Raw genomic sequence first — 26,901 nt, forward strand, 5'->3', positions numbered from 1 at the left:
GAACTAGATAACACATTCACAATGGAAAAACAAATCCCTTCAGTTCTTGATCCCCTGTAGGGTAGCTGGTATCCATAAGACTATGGATTCTCGACCTCCTAATGCTTCCCCTTTAAAACAGTTCCTCATATTGTGTTGACCACCAACCATAAATTTTGTTGCTACTTCATAACTTTAAGTTTACTACTGTTATGAATCGTAATATAACTATATGACATTCAGGATATCTGATATATGACCCCTGTGAAAGGCTTATTCAACCACCAAGGGGGTCACGACCCACAGGTTGAGAACTGCCATTTTAGAGGAAGTCTTTGTTCTGCTCATTAAAAACTGCACACATGCTAACTCCTCAGGATTTTCACTATGATCCAAACTAGCTGTGTTCCACCTCACAGGGTCACAGATGAGCTGCTCTCCACACTTTCCTATGAAGGGCATTAGAGTATTTCTACCCATTATATAATACCCATGGAACTGAAGACATGACGCAGGGATGCAACTTCTGCCTTCCTCTGCCTAATATCGGGATAGAAATTCACAAAGACAAAAGGTTTGTCTATGCAGGCACTTCCCACCTAAAGGCAGGGTAGAAATTCTCCTCTACAACCTTAATCAGCTCAGAGACTGTGCCAGAGAGTGTGGGAGCAGACTTTACTCCATCAGTTCATTCCCATCCATTTTCCTTCCCACAGTTTACTGTCTTTGGAAGCCTGACTGCTTTCTTTGTCTTGTCACGTCTCTGAAATGCATTGGTCTTTGTTGAAGACGTTCATGAGCAGGGCTCTAGGCCAGTACTCCAGCACTGCTGTGTCCCCAGAACTGTGAGCAGGGCTCTAGGCCAGTACTCCAGCATTGTGGGCAGGATTCTAGGTCACTGTTATGAGTGGTTTTGTTTTTCCTATTGTGGTGAAGAGGAAAAATCTACTTTGGCTCACAGTTTAATAGTGGCGAAGGCATAGCAACATTCAAAAAAGTGGGTGCCACCCCTGTCTGTGGTAGCAGGAGTATAAAACAGCCTGCCCACATCTTGGCATATGGCTAACAGAGACCTTGGCTGGAACCAGGACCAGCTATGATCCTCTAGTCCCATCCCTTTTGTCCTACTCCTGTAAGCTAAGGCCCCATATTTCACAACCTCCCAAAACAGCAGCACCATCTGGCGCTAAGTATTCAAACTCATGAGGTGGGGGGATAGCTCACATTCAAACCATTCCATGCGCCCTTGGATCCTGTAGGCTGATAGCCATCTTGTAATGTAAATGTATTCAGTACAACTTCAAAAATCCCAATGTCTTCATGGGGGGCATATTTTGGATGAAGGAGAAACCTGTGCCAGGAAAACTCCCAGGAATCCACAAGGATGACCCCAGCTAAGTAAGACTCCTAGCAATAATGGAGAGGGTGCCTGAACTGCCATCTGCTGTAATCATTGATGACTACTCTGATTGTCATCGGAGGTCCTTCATCCAGTGACTGATGTAAACAAATGCAGAGATCCACAGCCAAGCACTGGGCTGAGCTCCAGGAGCCCTGTTGAAGAAAGGGAGGAAGGATTATATGAACTAGGGGTGTCAGTGTCATCACAGGGAACCCAAAGAGACAACTAGCCTGAGTTCATAGGAGCTCACAGACACTAGATCAACAGCTAGGGAGCCTGAATGAGACTGACCCAGGTCCTCTATCTGTGTGTGACAGTTGTATAGTTTAGTCTATTTGTGGGACTCCTAGCAGTGGGATCAGGCCTAACCCTAATGCTTGAACTGGCTTTTGGGAACCTATTCCTCATACTGGGTTGTCTTACCCAGCCTTAGTACAAAGGGAAGGGATTAGTCCTACCTCAACATGATATGCCATGATTTGTTGACACCCACGGGAGGCCTGCTGCTTCCTGAACAGAAACAGAGGAGTGGACAGGAGGAGGCTGAGGGAAGGTAGAGGGGAACAGGAGGAAAAGAAGGAGGGGAAACTGCAGTAAGTATGTAAAATAAATGAAAAGATGTATTAATAAAAAAAAATCAGACAACCTTAAAAGAGAGAGAGAGAGAGAGACCTTGCTGGTAAGTAGAGCAATTAACACTGGTACAGAAACCACACACACACACACACACACACACACACACACACACACACACACACACACAGAGCACTGAACAAAATATACAGCTATTTGTTTTGTACTGGATTGCTTGAAAGTGACATCTACCTTTCAGGTTCAGAATGAGCCAATTTAGTATATAGCTAGTACTACTTCAAGCCTATTTTTCTGTTTATAGCGAGCCAAATAGAAAGCAACTCCATTGCTTTTTGAAAGAACCATTTTATGAGTTAGGACATATACCAAACCCCTCTGAACAGATTGGAGGAGCAGGATAGGAGTCCGTGGTGAGGTAAAGCATGGCTTGATTCTGTCTAGCAAGGCATCAGTACTCCGTGTAAGCTTTATATATAAAGATGTAAGGGCTAATTAGCTGATAGATCATTCTATCAAGCTGGGAGGTAGCTCAATTGTACAATACTAGCCTAGCCAGTGAGGCCCACATTGGAGCTCCAATTCTGTAAATCAAAAAACAAATAGACAAGCTGGGCAGTGGTGGTGCACACCTTTAATCCCAGCACTTGGGAGGCAGAGGCAGGCAGATCCCTGTGAATTCGAAGCCAGCCTGGTTTACAAAGCTACACAGAGAAAGCTTGTCTCGAAAAGCAAAACAAACAAACAAAAAAAAACAGACAAAAACACCTCAGGGAATATTGGACCAATGTCAGTTTTTTTAGTTTTGCTAACTTTTTAGATGTCACTGGAGGAAACTGGGTGAACTTTATACTCTGAACTCTGTATGCTTTTGCAAGTTCTATGTAAGTTTAAAATTAGTTCAAAATTGAAGTTTAAAATTCGGCTTACTTATGTAGAAAACACCTTTCAACCTATGCCCTGGGTAGTGGCAGCAGCACACACCTTTAATCCCAGCACTCCTGAGGCAGAGGCAGGTGGAGCCAGCCTATAGAAAGCCTAGTTCCAGGACAGGCTCCAAAGCTACACAGAGAAACCCTGTCTCAAAAAAAAAAAATGGAGCTGATACCAATTATTCCAACTTTTTGAAAGACCATTCTATGAAACTGGAGTGATGACACATACCTAAAATCACCCAGGGGTTAAGGGCTGAGGGATCACCACAAATTCAAGATCAGCTGGGTCTACATAGCAAGTTCTAGGTCACTCAAGAGTTCCAGACCAAGACTCTATCACAATACAAAAACAAACCCAAGGGCTGGTGTGATGACTCAGTGGGGTTAAGAGCACTGACTGTTCTTCCAGAGGACCCAGGTTCAATTCCCAGCACCCACATGGCAGCTCACAACTGTCTATAACTCCAGATCCAGAGGCCCCAACACTCTCACTGACATACATGCAGGTAAAACACCAATGCACATATGGTAAAATAAACTATAAGAAAAAACAAAGGCTGGGCATTGGTGGCAAACACCTTTAATCCCAGCACTCGGGAGGCAGAGGCAGGAGGATCTCTGTGAGTTCGAGGTCAGCCTGGTCTACAAGAACTAGTTCCAAGACAGCTTCCAAAGCCACAGAGAAACCCTGTCTCGAAAAACCAAAAACCAAAACAAAACAAAACAAAAAACTACACAAAGCACACACGCACGCATGCACGCACACGCACATGCACTCACTACACCATACCACCAGGGTATGACTTATATTTGTGCATGTAAATAGAAAGCTTCTGGAAGGCTGAAAATTTTCTTTAATTTCAACAAGATAAAACTCTGAGATAGAGAACAAATCAGGACTTGGGTTTATTTTTGTGAGCCATTACAAATACAACAATATTCCAAAGGAGGATGGTATGTTTTACTCTGTGTGGCCTGGAGCTTAGCTGGAACCCTGCTTTCAATCCTGGGAACATTCTTTGTGAACAGTTAGTTCGGCGGGTAATGGCCAGGAAACCAGAGAAATCTGGAACTATGTCCTCTGAGGAGCAAGCAGGGCAGTACCTCTGGTGCCTCAGGCCAGGCCTTTCACTCTTTCCCCAGAGTGCCGATCCCCATCACGTCACTGACCTCCATGCAACCTTGCCCAGTGGCAAGGCTCTTCCTCATCTCCATTTTCCTCTTTGGGGCAGCTGCCAAGATGTACAACTTACCTAGCCTGAAGTTGTTTTTTTTAAACTCTAATTGTCCTTGAGCTTAAAACAAAAACAAAAACAATGACCTGAGGAACAAGGTCATGCTTAGAGAAGACAGCCAAGTTCTGATTGCTGTCTTTAAATCTACAGGTTCTCAAATGACGACAGGACTCACCATACTCAGAACAATTGTACTGTGGAGAATTGTGATCAGTTCTACAGAGGCAAAGACGGATAAGACGACACCAAAAAATGGTTCATAGAAGATGGGACAGGCTGTCTTAAAAGATGGTGAGTTGCCTACTAGCTTGGAGAATGAACACAGTGGGATAGTGTTGACATTTCAGGACTGCTGGCTAAAAATAGCAGACATACACATTCATTTATCTCAGCAATGTTCTGAAACGTGAAATTAAAATAACAGAGGAACACAGAAGAAAAAGAATGGTGGTGGTGAAGGAATGATGATCTTTACTTCAGCAGAGAGAGCTTAACCCTAAGTGTCCAGGATGGGGGCATGACAGCAAGGATCTGCTTTTTGTCATCAGAGAACTACAAAAAAAATCTAAGGAATTGGAGACTCTGGTTATCTGAGACATCCAGAGTGAGCCTGCATTTAAAGACATGGACATGAAACCCAAGAAGGAAACACCTAAGATACCAACACCCATGCCACCATCAACTGTTCCTCCTTCAGACCAGAGGGAAAAGAAAAGGGTTACTTTCTAATTAATTAAAGCAGACATGCCTGTCTTCAAAGACAAAGAACACAGTTGGGGCTGGAGGGAGGTAGATGGCTAGGACACCTTGCTGCTCAGTCATGAGGACTAGAGTTCAGATCCCAGCACCCACATAGGGTGGCTCACCTGTCCCAAAACTGCAACTCCAAGGGATCCTATGTCCTCCTCTGGCCTCCCGCAGCACCCATACAATTATGTGTGCACACAGACACAACACATGTGTACACATAGAATAAATCTTTCTTTTTAAAGTATAGTAAGGTGTGAAGGTAAATAATTTTACTGAAAATAAGGATACTATGTGAAAAGCTATATACAAACAGTTGTCTTCCCCACAATGAACTCCTAAAACACTATGCAGAGTCTAAAAGCCTTAAGAAATCAAACAAAGTTTGCATACAAATAGGACAGGGACTCAAAATGCTATCAGTTTTCAACAGTAACAATGTAAATAGAGATGATAGAGCAATGCCTTCAAAGTTCTCTAGGAAAATGATAGATAGACCTAAATTCTATACCCAATTAAACTATCGATCAAGTGAAGAAAGTAAAGACATTTCAGACAAAATGCAAAATCCTTACAACTGTGAATCTTTTATGAAAAGAACAATAAGGAATATATGCCAGCAAAATGAAAGAGGAAATCTGGAAAGAGAAAGACGTGAGAGCCAGAAAACCTGGACTTCAATACAGGGGAGACACAAAAGGACTTCAAGCATCATGGCGGAGCCCAAGAAGGAAGGCTGCACAAGAGCACACCAGAACAGTCTACGTGGGTTTTAGACTCCAGATGGGAACTTCACAGTTACACCAGAGTCTGAAACAGAAATGAAAGTATACAGAAAACTAAGCAAATGAAGCAACAGTGACCATTAACCCCAGGGGAAAATAAACCATCATACAGAAAGCAAAATGTAAACATAACATATAGTGTCTAGGCTTGAACAGTAGTCACACAATATGAACAATGTAAATGTTATTTTGTCCTAAATTATAATACAATTATAGAGGGAACATATGGGGAGGGCAAGACTCAGAGAAGATCTTTATTTTTGTCAGAATAAAAAACAGAGGCAAATCCTAAAGGAAACAGTTTAAATCATTTAAAACATAGTTGCAACAAAGGAAGAACAGGATAGAAACGACTCCTTTATTATAAACCTACAGTACTCTATTTTGCTTTATTTAAAAAATATATGTATTAGGGCTGGAGAGATGGCTCAGCAGTTAGGAACATTTACTGCATTTGCAGAGGTCCCAGCACCCACATCAGGCACCTTACAACCACCTATAACTCTGATTCCAGGGGATCCAGTATCCTCTTCTAGACTCTGAAGGCACCCGCACGCCTGTACATACGCCCCCCCACACCTGAATGTGTATATATAATTAAAAATAACTCTTAGGGCTAGAGAGATAGCTCAGTAGTTAAAGAGACCTTGCTGGTCTTCAAGAGGACCTGAGTTTGGATCTTAGCACCACTGTCTGGAAGCTTACAACTACCTGTTAACATATGAAGTGAAGAAATGACTACTCCAAGGAATGATTGAGGGGAAGGTTTTCATTGTAGATATGAAGGAGAGCACAGCCAGAGACATCTGGAAGAGTCCAGAGCATGGAGAGAAAGTAGACTAAACATGGTAGCAGACTGGCCTGGGCCATGAGAGGAGAGAGAGGAAGGGGGGAGAGGGAGAGAAAAGAAAGAGACTTCCAAAAGAGAGGGGATCCGGAAACCATGGCCAAAGTGGCTATATAGGAATGAGAAGCTGGGAGAAGGAAAGCCCATGAGCTAGAGGAGTTGAGAGCAGGGGTGAGGTGAGAAGGGGCCACAGGGACTGAGTGAGCATGGAAGCCAAAGTGTGCTTTGGTATGTTAATAGGCACCACAGATGGCTGTTTGTCCATTCTGACAGTGGTGAGGATTGGCTCCTTTGGTAAAGGGAAAATGGGTGGCAGAATTTAGGGAAGTGAAGTTTCCTTTGGACCTGACACTGGGAGCCAATGCTGTCTTCTGGACTCTATAGCAAATGCATGCCATAGATACACAGATAATTGCACATAAATAAAAGTAAATCTGTAAAACTGGTATCCATGACAGTGAATAAAAGTTGCAGCTTTTAATCTCTTCTCGAAGTGGGATGGTGATATGTGCCTGTAATCCTAGCACCCAGGAAGCTGAGGCAGGAAGATTGTGAGCTCAAGGCCCACTGAAGTTTATAGCAAGTTCTAAGCCAGCTTTGACTCCCTGTCTCACCACCGCCTCTCCCCCTTCCAATCCCCACCCACATTTCTAGCAGAAGGATGTAACTCAATGTTGAAGTACTAGACTAGTATTCACAAGGTCCTGAGTTGTCACCACCAGCACCAAACAGAGAAAACTTCCCTGATTCTAATCTTATTCCCAGATCCATTGTATAGAAACTGGTTTTTTAAGGCTTATTTATTTATTCATTTATCTATTTATCTTTATTTGTTTGTTTGTTCATTTATTTATTTATTTTGTAGAAAACGATGTTTATTAAGTATACTAAAAATGAATCGGTCAGACAGCAGTAGAATTGGATCTGTGAAGACAAACTACCCAGTTTTATTGGGCAGCCACTCTATTTGGCATGGTTCCTAAAATGTAACGAGAACACTTCTCAATAGGTTATGTCTGGGCTAGCCCTCTACCAGGTTCATTTATTTATTTATTTGTTTGTTTTTTCAAGACAGGGCTTCTCTGTGGCTTTGGAGGCTGCCCTGGAACTAGCTCTTGTAGACCAAGTTGATCTGGAACTCACAGAGATCCACCTGCCTCTGCCTCCTGAGTGCTAGAGTTAGATGGGTGTGCCACCACCACCCGGATATTTTATTTATTTTTAAAGATTTATTTATTATGTACACATCGTTCCTCCTGCATGTATCCCTGCAGGCTAGAAGAGGGCACCAGATCTCATTACAAATGGTTGTGAACTACCATGTGGGTGCTGGGAATTGAACTCAGAACCTCTGGAAGAGCCGCCAGAGCTCTCAACCTCTGAGCCATCTCTCCAGACCCATAAATTGGTTTAATTTTTTTAATATTGATTTTTATGTCGTTTATCTGGATGGATGTATGTGGCACCATGTCCATGCTGGCTTCTACAGAGGCAAAGAGGATGTCATATCTCATGGTACTGGAGTTATAGATGGTTGTGAGCTGTCATGCTGATACTGAGGACTGAACCTGGTTTCTCTGTAAGAGCAGCGAGTGTTCTTAACTCATAAGCCATCTCCCTAGTTTGCAATGTATTTTTTGCTTGTTTGGTTTTTAAGGTTTTGTTTTTGTTTTTGTTTTTTTTGTTTTTTGAGACAGGGTTTCTCTTTGTAACCCTGACTGTCCTGGAACTCGCTATGTAGACCAGGCTGGACTTGAATTCAAGAGATTCTCCTGCCTCTGCTTCCTGAGCGCTGGGATTAAATGCATGTGCCACTGCTGCCCAGCTGAATCGTATTTATTTTTTAAATTTATAATCCTTCTATTTTGTCTCTGAGTGTTGAAATTATGAGTATGCACCCCCATGTCCAGAGGATCAACTTATCCAGTGACCTTCAACGAGTGTAACACTAAGTCTGGTTGTATGAGTCTTTACAGTGAGATCATGGAGTTATAGCCCACTGCAATCTTTGCTATATTCCATGTACTCAGAAACATACCTTGAGTTTTATCCAGCAGATTTAAACAAGCATGCAACTCATACAAAGAGAACCAAAAAGACAGTCTGGGTCTGGGGCCATAGCTCAGAGTTAGGACATTTAACTAGCACGTTGATGGGCCCCATCCTCAGCATGCAGAGACAGAGGAAAGAGATTGAGAGAGGGAGGACTGCCAGAGGAAGCCATGTGAGGAGGGAGGAGATTTAAATGGTCAGCACCCTCCACCACTGCTACAGGAAACCCTTAAAAGAAAACTCAAGCATGTAATTTAGTGGGATACTCTCTTGCTGAGCTAAAACTAATTTCTCCTTTAAAATCTAAAATGACAGATAGTAAGCAATAATTTCGTTGTATAATTGGGTTAAATGTACATTTAATGTACTCTCTTCCTTTAATATAGCTTATCTTTGAGGTTCTGTGGAATTTTAGTTGCCATAACAACCTGAGTAAATCCTTCATTACTGTAGACATCTGCAGCTATTTATAAATGCAACAGCTGGATATGTCCAGTTAACATTTCTCTTAGAAAACATCAAATTTTCATTTATTCTGGGCAAGCCTAAGAAAACATTCAGGGAGCATTAAAACTAAAACTATTATTCTAATATTTGAATCTATAATTGAACTATAAGCTATGTAGAATAAAGAAGAGAGCTGAGGTCCATACATTTTCATTTTATTGTTTTTTATCCCTTGTCTTTGTGTGTGTATGTGTATGTGCCGTGAACACTTGTGCAGGTCAAGGAGCAATGTTAACAACGCTTTCTAACTATCAGCAATAGAAATATGCATATTTTATCTTTTATTTAAAGATTTGTTCTTATGTATATGTGTTTTGCTTTCATGTATGTATGTCTGTGCATTACTTGCATGCCTAGTGCCCAAGGAGGTCTGAAGGTGTTGGCTCCTCTGGAACTGGAGTTACTGCAGTTGTGAGCTGCCGTGCGGGTGCTGGAAGGACAGCTCTAGAGGAATTGTGAATGCTCCTGGCTGCTGATCCATTGGTCCAGCATTTTTAGTTATTTTTAATTATGCATATGTGTGCAGCTTTGTAAAGATGTGAGTGCAGGTGCCTATGGAGCTGAGAAGAGGGCATCAGATGCCCCAGAGCTGGAGTTACAGACATCTGTGAGTCACCTGACATGGGTGCTGGGAACCGAATTCAGGTCCTCTGAAAGAGCATATATAAAGATCAATACCCAAAGACATAAACACCTGGGTTTATATGAAACAATATTTAGCAGCTGTACCAGCCTGAGTTCATGAAATTGTAGCCATAACACAGATATAGTGCTGTGAACCATAAACCCAGGACTCAAGAGGCTCAGGCAGGAGGATTGAGCGCCTGAGTCCTACCTGGGTTGCATGGGGAGACTATTTCAAAAGATGAAATCTGAAGCCAATTAAGTTGACCAGGTTCCTTCCCTCATGCAGGCCTGGTATGCAAACAGCAACCTCCTTGGTGTGTAGGCAGCCTGTCACTCTGTCACTTATGGGCTACCCTAAAGGGAACATGGAGACAATTTTCTCATAACTGTTCATGTCTCTCATCTCAGTCCTGTCCCAAATCCAGGCTCCAGAAAAGTGGGCAGCGTGAAGCCTAAGGGTACATACAGTCCAGGGTTCACATTAGCCATGTCCATCCACACCAAGTTGCAGAATAAGAAATATGTAATCCAGGCTCTTTGGAGAGTCAAGTTCAAGTTTTCTGGCTGCCAGAAGATCCACACGTCAAAGAAGCAGGCTTCCCAAATTAAAGGCAGGTGACTCTGAACATGATAGCTGAGAAGCAGTCATGCCTGGTAGCTCTGGAGTCAGATATATCCCTATCCATGGTCTCCTGGACAAGGCCCCCCCCAGGACACTTCCACAGTGCTTAATTTTGCAGATACTGTACAATTTCTTTGTTTAAAAAAATCCAGACACATGGTATATGCTCGGTGCTTAGAAGCAGAGCCAGGAGGGTTGCTAAAGGTTTGCCAGCCTAGTTTATATAGAGTTCCAGGCCAGTGAAGCCTTTGTAATGAGAACCAGACAGCCAAAGAACTAATCCACAGACAAGCCAGACACCTCCTAGCAATGTTATTTTCAAATTGGGAAGATAGACTACAGATGCCAAAGGACTATCCTCCTGCATTTATATACAAAATATATCCAGTCCTAAAGCCTTTACCCTTTTCACCTGCATCTTTTAAGGGACAGTATGACAACAATACAGAGAAGCCATTCCTATGTCTGAGATCTCAATATGTGTCTTTCCTTATGTGATGTTCACATGGCATTTTCATTTTTATAATGGTTTTCCCGTAGATTAAATCTGTCCCGCAGTTTAACAGAGGTTCTTCCGTGGCAGGAACATGCCCATTTCGGCTCCTCTTACACTAAATACAATGATTCTTAGGTAAGACATGTTAAGTCTCAAATGTAATTTTATGCACATGAATGTTTTGTTTGCATGTGTATGTATGTGCACCATGTACGTATATGGTGACCTCATAGGTCAGAAAAGAGATTTGGATCCCTTGGAACTAGAGTGACATTTGGTTGTAAGCTGCCATGTGGGAGCTGGAAACCAAACCTGAACTCTCTGTAAGAACAGCAAGTGCTCTTAACTGCTGGGCCATCTCTCCAGCGTCCAAGACTAGATGCTTTAAATATTCTGCCTTGTCAAATAGATGGGACTAGAAAAAAACATCCTGAGGTAACCCAGACCCAGAAAGACAAATGTAGTTAGTATGTACTCACTCATAAGTGGATACCAGACATAAAGCTAAAGATACCCAGCCTACAATCCATAAAGTCAGAGAAGCTTGAACCCTCTTCCAGAAACAGATGGGACAGATGCAGAAATCCACAACAAACCATTGGGCTGAGCTCCTGGAGTACAATGGACGTGAGGGAGGAGAGATAATATGAACAAAGGAGTCAAGACCATGATGGGGAAACCCACAGAATCAGCTGACAAGATAGTGAGATATCACTGACTCTGGTCTGACAAATGGGGAACCTGTATAAAACCGAACTAGACTCCCTGAATATGGTGCATCTGGGGAAATATATGAGGCCACCGGCACTGAGACCAAGATGTAACACTAATGCACAAAAATGGCTTTGTGGAGCCCATTCTATATGGAGAGATACCTTGCCCAGTCCAGACACAGGGGTGTGGGGGATGGAGAGGTGCCTTGGTTCTGCCTAAATACAATGATGGGACAGACTTAGGAGACTTCCTGGGGAGGCCTTAGCCTCTCCAAGAAGCAGATGGGAGGTGGGTGGAGGGAAGTGGGAGGGGTGGGAGGAGAGGAAGGAGGGGGAACTGGGATTGGAATGTAAAAAAAATAAATAAATCTTAAAAAAAACAACATTCTGCCTTGCAGCTTAAAAGGTATTCACAATGGCTTTATAATCCCATCTTCACAGTCCATGTTTCCGTATGAATAAATGAGATACCACCGTTTCATTTTAAAAATCAGAAAACAAATCAAGCTTGGCAGAGTTTGTTTTGCCCCAGGTCAGAGAAGCAGAGCACTAACAATGCTAAGCCACTTCCCCTGACATCTTTTTTATCCTTTGCTACCTCACTGTTTCTACAAGTGACAAGGAGAGCAACTGGGCAGTGGACTTGGACAGCCTTTGGTTGTCACAGATCTGGAACAACAGAATCAATTACAATCTGTTCTTTCTGACAACAGCATGGTATATCGGACTGACACCATAATTTTAATTATCAACTATAATATAGAACTTATGTTTTCTTTTTTGAGACAGAGTTTTTCTGTGTAGCTTTGGAGCCTATCCTGGCACTCGCTCTGTAGACCAGGCTGGTCTTGAACTCACAGAGATCTGCCTACCTCTGCCTTCCAAGTGCTGGGATTAAAGGCGTGCGACACCAACACCCAGCCACATTTATGTTTCTTATACTTAAGCGCTGCCCCTACCAAGGGGGAAAAAGCACAATGAACTCCACACATTCTACTCATGGCCAGCCAGTGTTTAAACAGAAATACCCTTTTTTTCCCTAGAGTTAGGGTTTCTCTGTGTTACAGCCCTAGCTGTCCTGGAACTTGCTCTGTAGAGCAGGCTGGCCTTGAACTCACTGAAATCTGCCTGCCTCTGCCTCCTGAATACTGGGATTAAAAGTGTGCACTCCCACCTACACCCCCAGCAAAACAGAAATATCATATCTGTTGGGTACACGTTTAGGAATGGAATGTGACCATATTCTATTTGCAGAATACTTAATCCTGGTTTAAGGCCAAACTAAAAGAGCAAGAGAAGGTAGTTCCAGCATTGACAACCTTCCTGTTAGCCACAGAGCAAACACTCAGAAGATGTTCTAATTCTTAGTGAACCCCCAAAAAACCAACTTGGCAACTATATAACCCATACTGCTGTTCTCACTCTATGCTTGCCTTGTTTATCTCAGTCCATACCATGCATGACCCTTTTAGGTCTGACTGACACACACACACACACACACACACACACACACACACACACACACACACAGAGGGGGGAGACAGAGAGACAGAGAGAGAGACAGAGACAGAGAGAGAGACAGACAGAAAGAGAGAGACAGAGAGAGAGAGAGGGTCACTTATCTATCTCTCTTACTGTGTCCTTCATTCCAACGGTACTTTTCTGTAGTCCTCATCTTTAGTTGGACTCACTGTCATCTGCCAGCCTCCTTCCTGAAGCTGCTACTTCAACTCCCACTTCAAGCCACAGCTTCATCATCTCAAGCATAAAATGATCTTTTTCCCCTGCCACCTTTCAATACCTCATTATCTTGATGCATGTCAGGTAGGCACCAGGAGCTGTTTGATGGACTGAGTTCACACTAAATGGCACATGACTGGTGAATACCGTTATAATTTGAGACAGGCTGGAGAAATTGTTGAGAAAAGATCATGTTCACATGTATTTAAAGTCTGCATCATGAGTAAAGGAAATTCCTTGTGAGGCTGAGTCAGACCTAAGCAGGGGTCTTGCCGATGTAGATAAGCAGATTATCATGCTGTATGAATGACAGCTCTGAAGACCCAATGGACAGCAAAATTCTGCCATTCACATAGTTCAGCCTAGCTCCCCTCCCCCACCATTAGTTATATAATGGAGTTAGTAAACTCAGGACAACCCTTGTCCCAGTCCTACAGGCTCTCAATTAATTCCATCCATCACTGAAAAGGATTTTCAGCCATTACTCTATTTCCATCTCTCCTCACTTCTTGAGGGGAGGAAGTACCCACCTGGTCCTAACCCACCCACTATCCACCATGTTTATATCTAAATGAAAGGATACATTATTTGGTCTCAAAATAGCACCCATTGTAGAAGAGGCTTACATATAAAAACATTCATAAAGAGATAAAACAGTTTTCTTCTTTTCCTATTAAATTCTTTCCTGCTCCAGGTGATTACTAAAATGTGAAGTTTAACTGAAGGTCTATAATATTACATAGAAACCAGTCACATATAAACTGCTTCCCATTTGCACTTTAAATATCTGATCTTACCACTGGAATTGAGCCCAGAGGTAAAGGCTTCAAATTCAGTTATACTTTACTTGATAATGACAATTCTGGTATCTATTAGGTCTTTGTAGCCTGTTATTCACACAGCATGGTATCTATCTAAAATTAGCAAGACCACTGCTACCAACCTTTAGGTCTGACTCATTCCTACAAGAAATTCCTTTAGTCATAGCAGAGTTTAAAATACATAGATTCTTTTTTTCTGAGACAGGACTGGCATTCAGCTCAATGTGTAGCCAAGGATGTCCTCAGCCTCCCGATCGCTTGCCTCCACCTTCTGGGTACTGCGATTACAGATCTGTGCCACTATGCCATTTTATGTGGTACTGAGGATTGAACCCTGGTTTGATGCATGCTGGGCAAGTGCTCTATAGACTGAGCTACATCAACAGCCTTACGCATATTTTTATTATTTTTAAATATTTATTTGCATACCTCAGTAATGTATAGCACGCAGCAACTCTGTTGGACTTGCTGCAGTTTGGACATGATAATGAAATCATAATCACCTGTGCATACAGTCTATTTTGTTAACTTATTCATTGTGTTTTAGCCATTGATATGCATAAGTGGAATAATACAAATTACAAATTTGTATCCTAAAAAAAATTCTTTGCATCTTCTACAACTGAATAATAAGTAATTTGAATGGGGAAATGTGGTTAACCATTCTGAGTCATGAACTTATTTTACCAGATGAAGACTATCACCTTTTATAGTCCCACAGCAATGTTGTAGGTCAGCACCACAGCAGCCCTCCCTTACTTGCTAGAGATGGTCTAACACCCTCAGTATATGCCTGAAACCGGGGATGACACTGAACTCCACATGTGTTACTTTTCCCTGTACACACAACCCAAAAGAGATCATCTTTAGTCCCAGCCCTCCAAAGGCAGAGGAAAATCTCTATGAGTTCAAGTCCAGCCTGGTGTACAAATCAAGTTCCGGGTCAGTCAGGACTACACAGTGAGACCCTGTCTCAAACACACAAATGAACACATGCACGGACACACGCTCCATGTGAATGTAGTCTCCCAAAACGGTATATTGTATAGCCTAGCAACCTTAGCATATTACTGGTTTTCCTTTACAGGAAACAGTGAGCAGACTTCAGAAGGCTGTCTGAACTGCTAGCATCACTGCTGTGCTTTGGGATGCAGCGGCGTTGAGTGACATAAGAAGCACTGCCGCACAATCAGCTGATAACCAATATGGATATTATGTGACTATCAGGAGGGTAGCATATACAGCCTGGACACACTGCACATAGAGATGAATGTCATCTCAGGCACATAGTGTGGGATTCTATCACGCAACTCAGAATAGTGCATGAACTATTATTTCTGAAATTCCAGGTATTATTTTTGTATGGCAGTTGATTATAGGTAATTAAAACTGCTGCTGAGTGGTGGTGGCACACACCTTTAATCTCAGCACTAGGGAGGCAAAGGCAGTTGGATCTCTGTGAGTTCAAGGCCAGCCTGGTCTACAGAGTGAGTTCCAAGACAGCCTCCAAAGCTACAGAGAAATCGTGTCTCAAAAAAACAAAACAAAAACTGCATAAAGAAAAAAACACAAATAAGGGGACTGTTATATTATCACAGGATATTTTCCTGACAAAAAAACTTGAGGTTGAGATGTTTAATGCCTTGCTCAAGTATACACAATAATCCTGGGGCCAGGAACAATTTCAGGGCAGTATGACATCAAAATCCATGCTATATTACTTTACGTTAACATACTCATGAAAACATATACAACTATTAGTATGGCTATGGAAAATTGGGGGAGCAGAGATCAACAACCATATTTAGTAACAATTTCCATTATCTTATTTGACAAGAGTTTACAAAGAGGAAACAATGTATGGGAGGGGCTGTGGAGGAAGAAAACCATCAGAAACAAAGTATATATGGAAATTCCATAATAAAATCCATAACCTAGTGTACTAATTTAAAAACGCAAATGAAGTCATGCATGTCCACATTCATTCGTCAAACGTTTGCTGAGCACTTATTGCCAGGGACTGACTGTTCAAAGACATGAAGATGTTTTCCAGAAAGCACCAAATTTCAAGGAAGTAGGTGAGAAGAGTCACTGTAGAAGCCTGAACAAAACACAAGTGACAAGTGTAGGCAGTGAGCTTCACTGGGACCTGGGTAATCTAATTATCATTGGCTCATATGTAAGTTGCTGGTACCTAACGAGAAAATAGTGAATCTGGTGACTACACTAATTAAAGCCCAGGATACGGGGGTGAACAGTCTCCAAAGTGTCTTAATGAAAGTCCAGCTGCCTTCTTACAAATGTGTCCGTGCAATAGTTAACTGTGTTGGGTTCATCTTTGTTGTAAGTTCCACACAGAATTAAAGATACTATCTTCATCATCAGGGCAAATGTCACTAAATACACTTAGACACTTTAAATTAAACATGAACCTATTGCTTTTTACTTGACTTTAGACACCTATTTAACCTGTCTGTGTGCCATCTGCATAATACAGTAAGAACTTGAGTCAATGTGTGTTACTGAGGGGATTAAATCAGATAATGGGTTTATAGTTCTTAGCAAAGTAAGTACTGCTTCATTTTTTTCTGTTTAGAGTGCTTCGGTCCATCTCTGTAACTCTCTCCCTTCCTCCTCCTCTTCTCTTCTTTTTCCCATTCCTCCCTGCCCCACTTCCCTTCCTACAGCAACTCTCCCCAGCCTAAACAGAACCATGCTATGTAGCCCAGGCTAACCCTGAACTCACAAGTCCACCCTCATCAGTGTTACCAAGTGCCAGAGTTCAAGGGTTTATCAGCACACCCAATTCATTGTTATTTATTTTCAAATCATGATATTAATAACAGATTGGACACAATGCAAATTTAACTCTGAAAACCACTACAGTTTATATATATTTAGAAACAAGCATTTTGTAGGAAATAAAAATCTAGAGTCAATAAGATGGCTCAGCAGGTAAAGGTGCTTGTCATCTACCCTGATGACCTGTGTTTGATCCCCAGAACCCACACAGGGGAAAGGAAAGACTGACCAGTTGTCCTCTGACTTCCACACAGCATCATGGCATTGGTCACACGGTGTCTGTCTCTTTCTCTCTCTAAAATTTAAAATCTTTTTTTTTTTAACAAGGAAGAGAAAAATCTAGTGTTTTGTCATCTTGTAAGTTTTAGACTGCTTGGAATCCCTAAGTGTTAACTCTTTAGAAAGTGGCATGATCTATTTTTAGCATGTTTCATGTGCTGCTGGAATGTAAAAATCTTTCTAACTTCTCAGTGGATGTATGCCAAAGAAATCAGTATCATGTGTTTTAAATCTAAAGATGTGAAAAAGAAAATTCTAAAAGGGCAACTCTAGAAATGCTATTGTCTCCATATGGTGATTTATGAAATTCTAAGACATTTCTTACCTTAAAATAAATAATCAGTGTTTAAAAACTAGGATTCTAGGGCTGGGAACATAGATCATTTGTAGCATGCTTGTTTTAACACACATGAAGTCCTGGGCTTGATCTCTATACTGCATAGCTGAGCATAGAAGCACACACCTGTAATCCTGGCACTCTGGAGGGGACACAGGAGGATCAGAAAAAAGTTCAAGGTTATCCTGGGCTACAAGGGACCTTGTCTAAAAAACAATTAAAATGAAAATTCTGAACTCTTAAATTATAATGTATAACACTGTGAAAAAGGTTGACAGTTTTTCAAATGTTAGGCATAAAATTACCATGTAATTCTGTAATTCTACTCCTACATATGTAACCAAAAGAACTAAAAACAAAATCAAAACAGCACTATGAGGTGAAGATGTAGCTCTGGTAAAGCCCATGCTGGAGGTCTTCAGTTTATCCCCAGCAACACATGTGGAGACACAGACACACAGACACAGACACACTCACTCACTCACACACACACACAGACACACACTCTCACACACACACACACACACACAGAGATTATTTACAATAGTCAAGAGGGAGAAAGAATTAAAATGTCAATAGACAGATTAGATAAACAGAATTTTTTTTTTGGTTTTTCGAGACAGGGTTTCTCTGAACAGAATGTTTTTTTATTTTAGAAAATTTTTATTGTTTATGAAGTTGGTAGGCTCTCAAAACCAAAATAATTTTGTGACGAGATTGACATTGAAAACAGCAGTGGGGTATTTGAAAAAATGTAAAATTTTAAACAGAATGTTTTACACACACACACACAAACTATTCAATCAATGAAATTCTGAATCTGGGCATCATAGCTCATATCTGTAATCTGCAACTCAGGAGGCTGAAGCAGAAGGATTGCAGCAAATTTGAGACCAGCCAGAGCTACAGTTTGATACTAAATAAATAAGTGAATGGCAAGAGGGAGGGGGGAAGGGAGAAGGGAAAAGACAAGGAAAAAGGAAGGAAAGGAAGAAAAGAAATTCTGATGAATGTACAACATGGATAAACCTTGAAAACGCTAAGACATGGAAAATGGGATTCAATTTCTATGAAATATCTCAGAGCATGAAAAGGCAAATTTATACATAAGCAAAATCAAAAAAAGGTTACTAGGGCCTAGGAGAATGGAGATGTTGTGTAAAGTGAAAGTGTTATAAACAGACTGCGTTCCATTTTATATCATATAATTTTACAATGACATAAATTTAAAGTATAATATATATACTGTTCCTATAAAAATAAAGAAGATGCAATATTTTCAGATTTAGAAATAGGAAATCAGCTGGCAGTGGTGGGGCACTGGGAGGCAGAAGCAGAAGGATCTCTGTAAGTTTGAGGCCATCCTGGTCTACAGAGTGAGTTCCAGGACAGCCAGAGATACACAAAGAAACCCTGCCTCAAAAACAAAAAACAAACAAACAAAAAAAAAAAAGAAAGAAAAAGGAAATCCTAGCTGGGTAAGGCAGTGCACACCTACAATCCTAGCAGCTAGGAGGCAGAAGCAGGAGAATCACTACAAGGGCAAGGACTGTCCAATTATAGCCCAGGCTGACCTAAGAGGACAGCCTTAAACTCCTGACCCTCCTGCCTCTACTTCCCAAGTACTTAGATTGCAGGCATGAACCAGTATTTTTAGCTTCAGCTTGGTCTACATTGGAAGTTCCAGGCCATTGGCACTACACAGTGAGATCTTGTCTCAAAACAAATGAACAACCATTAAAAAAAATTACAAACCTCTATACTATGGTGACATGATAACTATAAAAGATGTCTTCTCATTAAGGGTAAATGCATAATCTGGATGTGATTGATGGTGCATGACTTTAGGGTGGCAGGCAGGCAGATCTCTATGAGTTCATGGCCAACTTGGTCTACATAATGAGTCACAGACCAGTCAAGGCTACACAAAACAAGAAAGAGTTGATGAATAAAGTTACTATGACAACTCAATACAACATTATAATCAACCCTACAATGGAAAATTTTAAATAGGATTATCCAATGATGTCCTAAAAAGATCAATTAACTTGTTATTCTTCAATGGAGACTCAAATTGTCAAGGCCCTGCAACATGGCTCAGTGGGTAAAGGTGCTTGCTACCAAGCCTTAGTACCTGAGTTCTATCCCTGGAACCCACAAGGTGAAAGGGGAGGACCAAGTGTCAACACTAGCCCTCGTAAAAATCAACATTTGATTAATATGATCTGATAAGCAAAATCTTCCAATAACTGAGTTTAAAAATCTCAGAAAATACTTAAAGGAACAGAACTGCTTTTTTTTCCCAGCTACTTTGAGAGGAGCAGCTTCCATGACTGCTAAGTCTACATGGGCTTAAAAGCAATAGGGCCAATAGTCTGGAATCTCAAAAACTGGAAACCAAAATAATCCTTTCCAAATAAACAAGTGTGGTGATTTGAAAGAAAATGGCCCCCAAAGGGAGTGTCGGTATTGGGAAGTGTGGCTTTGTTGGAGGAGGCGTGTCACGGTGGGTGTGGGCTTTGAGGGCTCTTGCTCAAGCTTCCCTCAGTGTGACACAGACCATTTCCTGTTGCCTGCAAGATGTAGGACTCTCAGCTACTTGTCCAGCGCCATGTCTGCCTGCATACCACCACGCTCCCTGTCATGATGATAATAGACTGAATCCCTGAAACTGTAATTGAGCCACCACAATTAAATGCTTTCCTTATCAAAGTTGCTGTGGTCATGGTATTTCTTCACAGCAAGAGAAACCCTGAGACAACAAGCAAGCAGATAGAGGAACAGTGCCGACAGGGCTCTAACTAATTTAAAAAGCCCTTATCAGCCTACTCCTTAAGTACCCCTAATAGAGTATCTGTGACTTTTATTATTAATCATATTTCAAGAATGAGATCATGTCAGGCTGCAGAAATTATAAGGGTTTGAACAAACCAAGACATTATTATATGATAATTCTACAAAGCAGAAGTTTCCAAAGGAATACGTATTCCCTCCAGATAAAAATCCTTCCTAGTCGCCAGGCGGTGGTGGCGCACGCCTTTAATCCCAGCACTCGGGAGGCAGAGGCAGGTGGATCTCTGTGAGTTAGAGACCAAGCCTGGTCTACTGAGTGAGTTCCAGGACAGGCTCCAAAACAATACAGAGAAACCCTGTCTCGAAAAAAAAAAGAAAATCCTTCCTAGTCAAAGACAAAACTACATGAGACACTGAGCAGTCCAGTACTTAGTCTGTAGGCTCCTTGTCATATTGTACTAAAGGGTGTCACTGCACTGGTGCTCAGTCACAATGGCTCAGCTATAATTTCTACTTACACTGTCTTTAAGAAACCCAGAACAACATCTACATGTAATCGCTCTTACTCACATACCTAATTACAGTTAATTTGATAGAGGATGACTATTATCTTCCAACTGAGGATTCTGGAGTTAAAGGGGAGGTTTTAAATAAATGACTTGCTTAAGAATTCACTATTTAGCCAGGCATTGGTGGCACATGCCTTTAATCCCAGCACTCAGAAGACAGAGGCAGGCAGATCTCTGTGAGTTCAAGGCCAGCCTGGTCTACAGAGCGAGTTCTAGGACAGCCTCCAAAACATACAGAGAAACCCTGTGTCAAAAAAAAAAAAGAATTCACTGGTCAACTTTTATGGCTGCAGGAACCATGAGAACTGGGTTAGAAAATTAATATATTCTTAAATTTCCTTCTTAGCCACAAACAACATAAAATACCTTGGGGTAACGCTAATCAAACAAGTGAAAGACCTGTATAGCAAGAACTTTGAGTCTTTAAAGAAAGAAATTAAAGAAGACACCAGTAGGTGGAAAGATTTCCCATGCTCTTGGATAGGTAGGATCAACATAGTAAAAATGGCAATCTTACTGAAAGCAATATACAGATTAAAATTCCAGCACAATTCTTCACAAACCTTGAAAGAACAATAATTAACTTTGTATGGAAAAACAAAAGACCCAGGATAGCCAAAACAAAGCAACATCTGGAGGCATCACCATCCCTGACATCAAGCTCTATTATAGAGCTGTAGTCCTGAAAACAGGTTGGTATTGGCACAAAAATAGACAGGTAGGCCAATGGAGTCAAACTGAACACCCTGATATTAACCCATACATGTATGAACATCTGATTTTTTACAAAGAAGCTAGAAATATACAGAGGAAAAAGGAGGGCATCTTCAACAAATGGTGCTGGCATAACTGGATGCTGGCATGTAGAAGACTGCAGATAGATCCATGTCTATCGACATACACAAAACTTAAATCCAGGTGGATCAAAGACCTCAACATAAACCCAGCCACACTGAACCTGTTGGAAGGGGGGGAGGCACCCTTGAATGAATTAGTGCAGGAGACCGCTTCCTGAACTTAACACCAGTAGCACAAACACTGAGATCAACAATTAATAAATGGGACCTCCTGAAACTGAGAGGTTTCTGTAGGGCAAAGGATACAGTCAGCAAGACAAGAAGGCGACCCACAGATTGGGAAAAGATGTTAACTGACCCCAGATCTGACAGAGGGCTGATCTCCAAAATTTACAAAGAACTCAAGAGGCAGGTCTCCAAAACACCAAAGGATCCAATCAAAAAATGGGGTACAGAACTAAATGGAGAATTCTCAATAGAGGAGACTAATATGGCTGAGAGACACTTGAGAAAGTGTTCAAGATCCCTAACCATCTGGGAAATGGAGGTCAAAACAACTTTGAGATACCATCTTACTCCTGTCAGAATGGCTAAAACCCAAAACTCCAAGGACAGTTTGTGCTGGAGAGGATGTGGAGAAAGGGGAACACTCCTCCACTGCTGGTGGGAGTGCCCACTCGTACAGCCACTATGGAAATCAGTATGGAGATTCCTCAGGAAAATGGAAATCAATCTACCACAAGACCCAGCAATTCCAAAAGATGCACATTCATACAACAAGGATGTCTGTTCCACTATGTTCATAGCAGCATTATTTGTAATAGCCAGAACCTGGAAGCAACCTAGATGCTCCTCAACTGAAGAGTGGATAGAGAAAATGTGGTACATTTACACAATGGAATACTATTCAGCAGAAAAAAACAATGGAATCTTGAAATTTGCAGACAAATGGGTGGCACTAAAAGAGGCCATGCTGAGTGAGGTAACCCAGTCACAAGGGGAGAAACATGGCATGTGCTCACTCATATATGGATTTTTAAAAAGATTTATTTATTTATCAAGCATACACTGTTCTGCTTGGATGCCTGAAGAGGGCACCAGATCTCATTACAGATGGTTGTGAGCCACCATGTGGTTGCTGGGAACTGAACTCAGGTCCTCTGGAGGAGCAGACACTGCTCCTAACCTCTGAGCCATCTCTCCAGTCCTGGATTTTAGACATGAATCAGGGGAGTGCCAGCATACAGTCCCACTGCCAGAGAGTCTGGGAAACAGAACCTTCATCCAGCGACTGATGAAAGCAGAGGCAGATACCACAGGCAATCACTGAACTGAACTAGAATCCAGTGTCAGAAAGAGAGAACTGATGGGCAAAGGAGTTAAGAGTGGGCTGGTTTAACCCACAGAAACAGTTGACCTGAACAAGGGGAGCTCTTGGACTCCAGATTGATGGCTGTGTGGAAAGCAAGGGACTGACCCAGACTCCCTGAATGTGGGTGTCAGTGAGGAGGCCTAGGTAACCTATGGGACCTTGGGTAGTATTTATCCCTGGCGTACAAATAGACTTTGAGTGTCCATGCCACAATATGGGAGGCTCTCTCAGCTGGAACTCTTGGGGGAGGGCCTAGGCCCTGCCCTGGATGAAATGACAGTTACTGGAGATCCACCATGGAGGGCCTCACCCTCCCTGGGGATCAGAGTGGAGATTGGGTGAGGGACTGGGGGACTTGGTAGGGAGGGTAAAGGAGGAAGGGAGGGAGAAGGATCTGGGATTGACATGTGAAACAAGATTGTTTCTAACCTAAATTTAAAAAATAATATTTTAAAAAAATCTGTACCACAGAACTTAACAACTTAAGGGTTTACCATTCATGTTTTGGTCTGTTTGATTATCAAATTTCAGAATATGGGTTAGTCCAGACATGCCTCTGTTTTTAGAAATGAACTTTTTTTAAGAAGATAATTGTAGCCGGGAGTTGGTGGCGCACACCTTTAATCCCAGCACTTGGGAGGCAGAGGCAGGCGGATCTCTGTGAGTTCGAGGCCAGGATGGACCGATAGCCTCCAAAACAATACAGAGAAACCCTGTCTCGTAAAAACCAAAAAAAAAAAAAGAAGAAGAAGAAGAAGAAGAAGAAGAAGAAGAAGAAGAAGAAGAAGAAGAAGAAGAAGAAGAAGAAGAAGAAGAAAATTGTATTGCAAAGCTAGAAATGGTGGGGCATGGCCTGGGCTACATAGCAACACTCTGAAAATAAGAATATTCTCACTTACACATTTACACATTGGGTGTTCCATACAACACTGACAGTTAGGAGTTGCAGTCTATCATGTGGCTGTCAAAGCCTATACTATTTACTGCTGGCTTTTATAGAAACATGCTGACAGCCCTTGGCCTGTGTGACCGCTGCCCCCAGAATGAGCAGCGCGAGCCAATGCAGCAGTCCTGAAGCGATTCATTGGATACAAGACTGAGAGGCAGTGATACTAAGAGATGTGTCCCAGGCTACACTGCTTGTAAGTAGCGGTGTGTTCAAATCACCATCTTTCCAAAGGAGAGACTCTTACAGGAGCAAGAATGCCCTGGGAGCTGGAATAAATGCCTCCAAACTGTTATAATTCTCAAATACATACATGGAAATGCCACACAAATCTTATTATTTCAATAATATCACAAACCCTAGGTTAAAACTTTATATTATCCTTTATCCTTACACAAAATTGGTATGTCAGTAATGCACACATCCACGTCTAACTTTACCTCAAAATGAGAGCTTCCTGGTCTCACTCCCACCCATCAGAATGGTGCTCCTTTTCTAGAACCAACTTTAGTGTGAGACAGCATCTTGCTATGCATCTAGGCTGGTCTCAAACTCCTGAGCTCCAATGAGTAATTGCAACTTCTCAAGTAACTGGGACTACATGTGGGAAACAGCCAGCACTCTTCATTCTCTCCCATAGACCCGACAACACGCAGCAGTGAGGGAATAAAGAAATGAGAGATGAGTTTATGGTACACAGCTGGACAGGGAGGCGGGGCTTATGGTACACAGCTGGACAAAAAAGAGGGTTCAGCTAGTATCAGTAGAAGTGATCTCTGTAAGGGAGCAGTGTTCATGTCATAACCACCCTGGGGAAAAGCTACGATGGACATTTCTGCCCACACTATCAGCATCCATACAGGAAGCTAGGAAGGTTTTGCCATTACTGAGCCTTACTGTGGGTCTGAGGCTTTTTGATCCTTTACATGGCTGTGCCAACAACACATACCTGACTCCTCAGGACTCAGGGCTTCCTCTCTTCCCACAGTTCTCTGATTTTCTAAACAATACTCATTATTCTCTCCTATTCCTTGTGCTCAACATTTGTCTCTTCTATTTTCTTTTCTTACATTCCTTCGAGCATTTTAATTCAAAATGTGAAAAATCAGTTTAGATTAAAAACAAGTAGAAGAGAAACACTGACCTAAACAATGGCATTTCAAAAAATAATGACTTTGATAAAATATCTATTATTTTAAATTCTATTAGCAAAATACATTATAGGTTTAAAATATTCTGTTAAATAATATTTTATTTGAATCTCAAAAAAATATGGAACACTTTGCAGATCTGCAAGTCATTGTTGCTCAAGGGCCATGCTAATCTTTTCTCTGTGTAGTTCCAATTTTAGTAAATGTGCTTGGTAGCCCTCATTCTGTTTTCTATGATTCACTGATCTATTTCCATTTTCATTATACATACATATATATGTATAACATATATTCTTTTGGGTGTTCTGAACTAGGAGTTCAGGTGCCCAGGCTGACCTTGAACTAGATAGGTCACTATAACTAAGGGGGGCCTTCAACTCCTGACCCTCCTGTCCCCACCTCCCAAGTTCTAAAAATACTGGTGTGTGCCAGCACACCCAGCTCTGCCATATTCTTATTTTACATGACTTAGCAACTAAAATGCATGCAAATACTCATGAGTATCTTTGTGTCCACTCGACTGCCCATCGCCGGCCCACATACGTAGTAAATATCTGCTGACTTGGACAGCCTGACACTGGACACCTGGTTCTGTGCTGTCACACTCTGTTGCTTACCACACCAAGCTAGGTTGTCTCCAGTACATCTGTCCAGTTTTCAAAAGGGCGAGAGGAATAAAAAGCAAGAACTATTGTAAATGAGAGTTTTCCGTTTCTATGATGTCTTTGCATGATGTTCAATACTTTACATGTGAGCTCCTCTTTGACTGTACTTTTCCCTTAAAAGACTAATATTACATCAGTTTATCAATATAACCTATTCCCTCATCATTTAATCTTGAAGCCAAATTGTTCACACTCAGATCCCCTCATAAATAAACACAATGTTCCAATTGAGCTGTTGGCAGCAGAATGTGCTCACAATGAGGAACCTTCGCTGGCTTGGCAGGAATGACAGAATTAGCTAATTACAGTACAGTCTCCTATATCTGTTTTCATTGGGATAAGGGACAATCTGGCGATATCAAAAAGCAAATGGTCCAGAAAGACATCTTAGGATACTTCTGCAAAGATGGTAATCTCCCCCCTAAGTCATCTTAGATTGGGCACTGTTCCACGTAAAATTTCCATGACGTTAAGAAAAACTCCAAGAGAAAGAGATTTGAAAGTCCCGCTAACATTGGACATTGGTGGTGCCTGCCTTTAATCCCAGCACTTGGGAGGCATAGGCAGGCAGATCTCTGTGAGTTTGAGGCCAGCCTGGTCTCCAAAGACACAGAGAAACCCTGTCTGGAAAACCCCCCCCAAAAAAAAAAAAAAGGTCCCACTAACAAGTCAGCCAACAAATGCTATTTTGGAGAGGCAGAAAAATCTTTGGGGCTAGATTTACAAAAAAGACAAGAGACAGAAGGTAAAGTATAGCCCCTGTCATAAAAAATGTCAATTTTTCTTTTGGGGGAGAAAAAGTTAAGCAGGAGACAATTTGAAAGCAAATGAACATATTTTGGAGGCAGCATGAAGAAGCTTTTCTTTTGGGGAGCAGGTCAAAGGCCCATGGACCACCTGCGCAGCATAAAAATCATTTGAAAAATTTAAAAATTTCATTTCTCACCGGCTGTGTCACTAATTATGGTGACTACAAGGCTGCTGGTGTAGGGACAACAGGGACCCCTGTTTTGGGCTTTAAGGCTGAGCTACAAGAAGTCAGGTGTACCGTTGCACAACTTTAGTCCCAGCACTTGAGAGACAGAGGCAGG

General features: G+C 41.7%; 1 protein-coding gene and 2 non-coding genes across 3 annotated transcripts in view; 1 reads left to right on the forward strand and 2 right to left on the reverse strand.

The window, feature by feature from the left end:
• Ppm1e (protein phosphatase, Mg2+/Mn2+ dependent 1E) overlaps positions 1 to 26,901 on the reverse strand; it is a 129,859-nt gene that overhangs the window by 65,570 nt on the left and 37,388 nt on the right. The gene's annotated exons all lie outside the window — the stretch shown is intronic.
• On the forward strand, positions 9,953 to 10,084 carry LOC121141641. The gene has a single exon (XR_005878607.1). It is a non-coding gene; the product is annotated as a small nucleolar RNA SNORA70 (small nucleolar RNA).
• Positions 25,261 to 25,364, reverse strand: LOC121141612. The gene has a single exon (XR_005878592.1). It is a non-coding gene; the product is annotated as a U6 spliceosomal RNA (small nuclear RNA).

This window comes from Mesocricetus auratus, unplaced genomic scaffold (assembly GCF_017639785.1).
Source record: "Mesocricetus auratus isolate SY011 unplaced genomic scaffold, BCM_Maur_2.0 Super-Scaffold_100007, whole genome shotgun sequence".
In the NCBI taxonomy this organism is placed as follows: domain Eukaryota; kingdom Metazoa; phylum Chordata; class Mammalia; order Rodentia; family Cricetidae; genus Mesocricetus; species Mesocricetus auratus.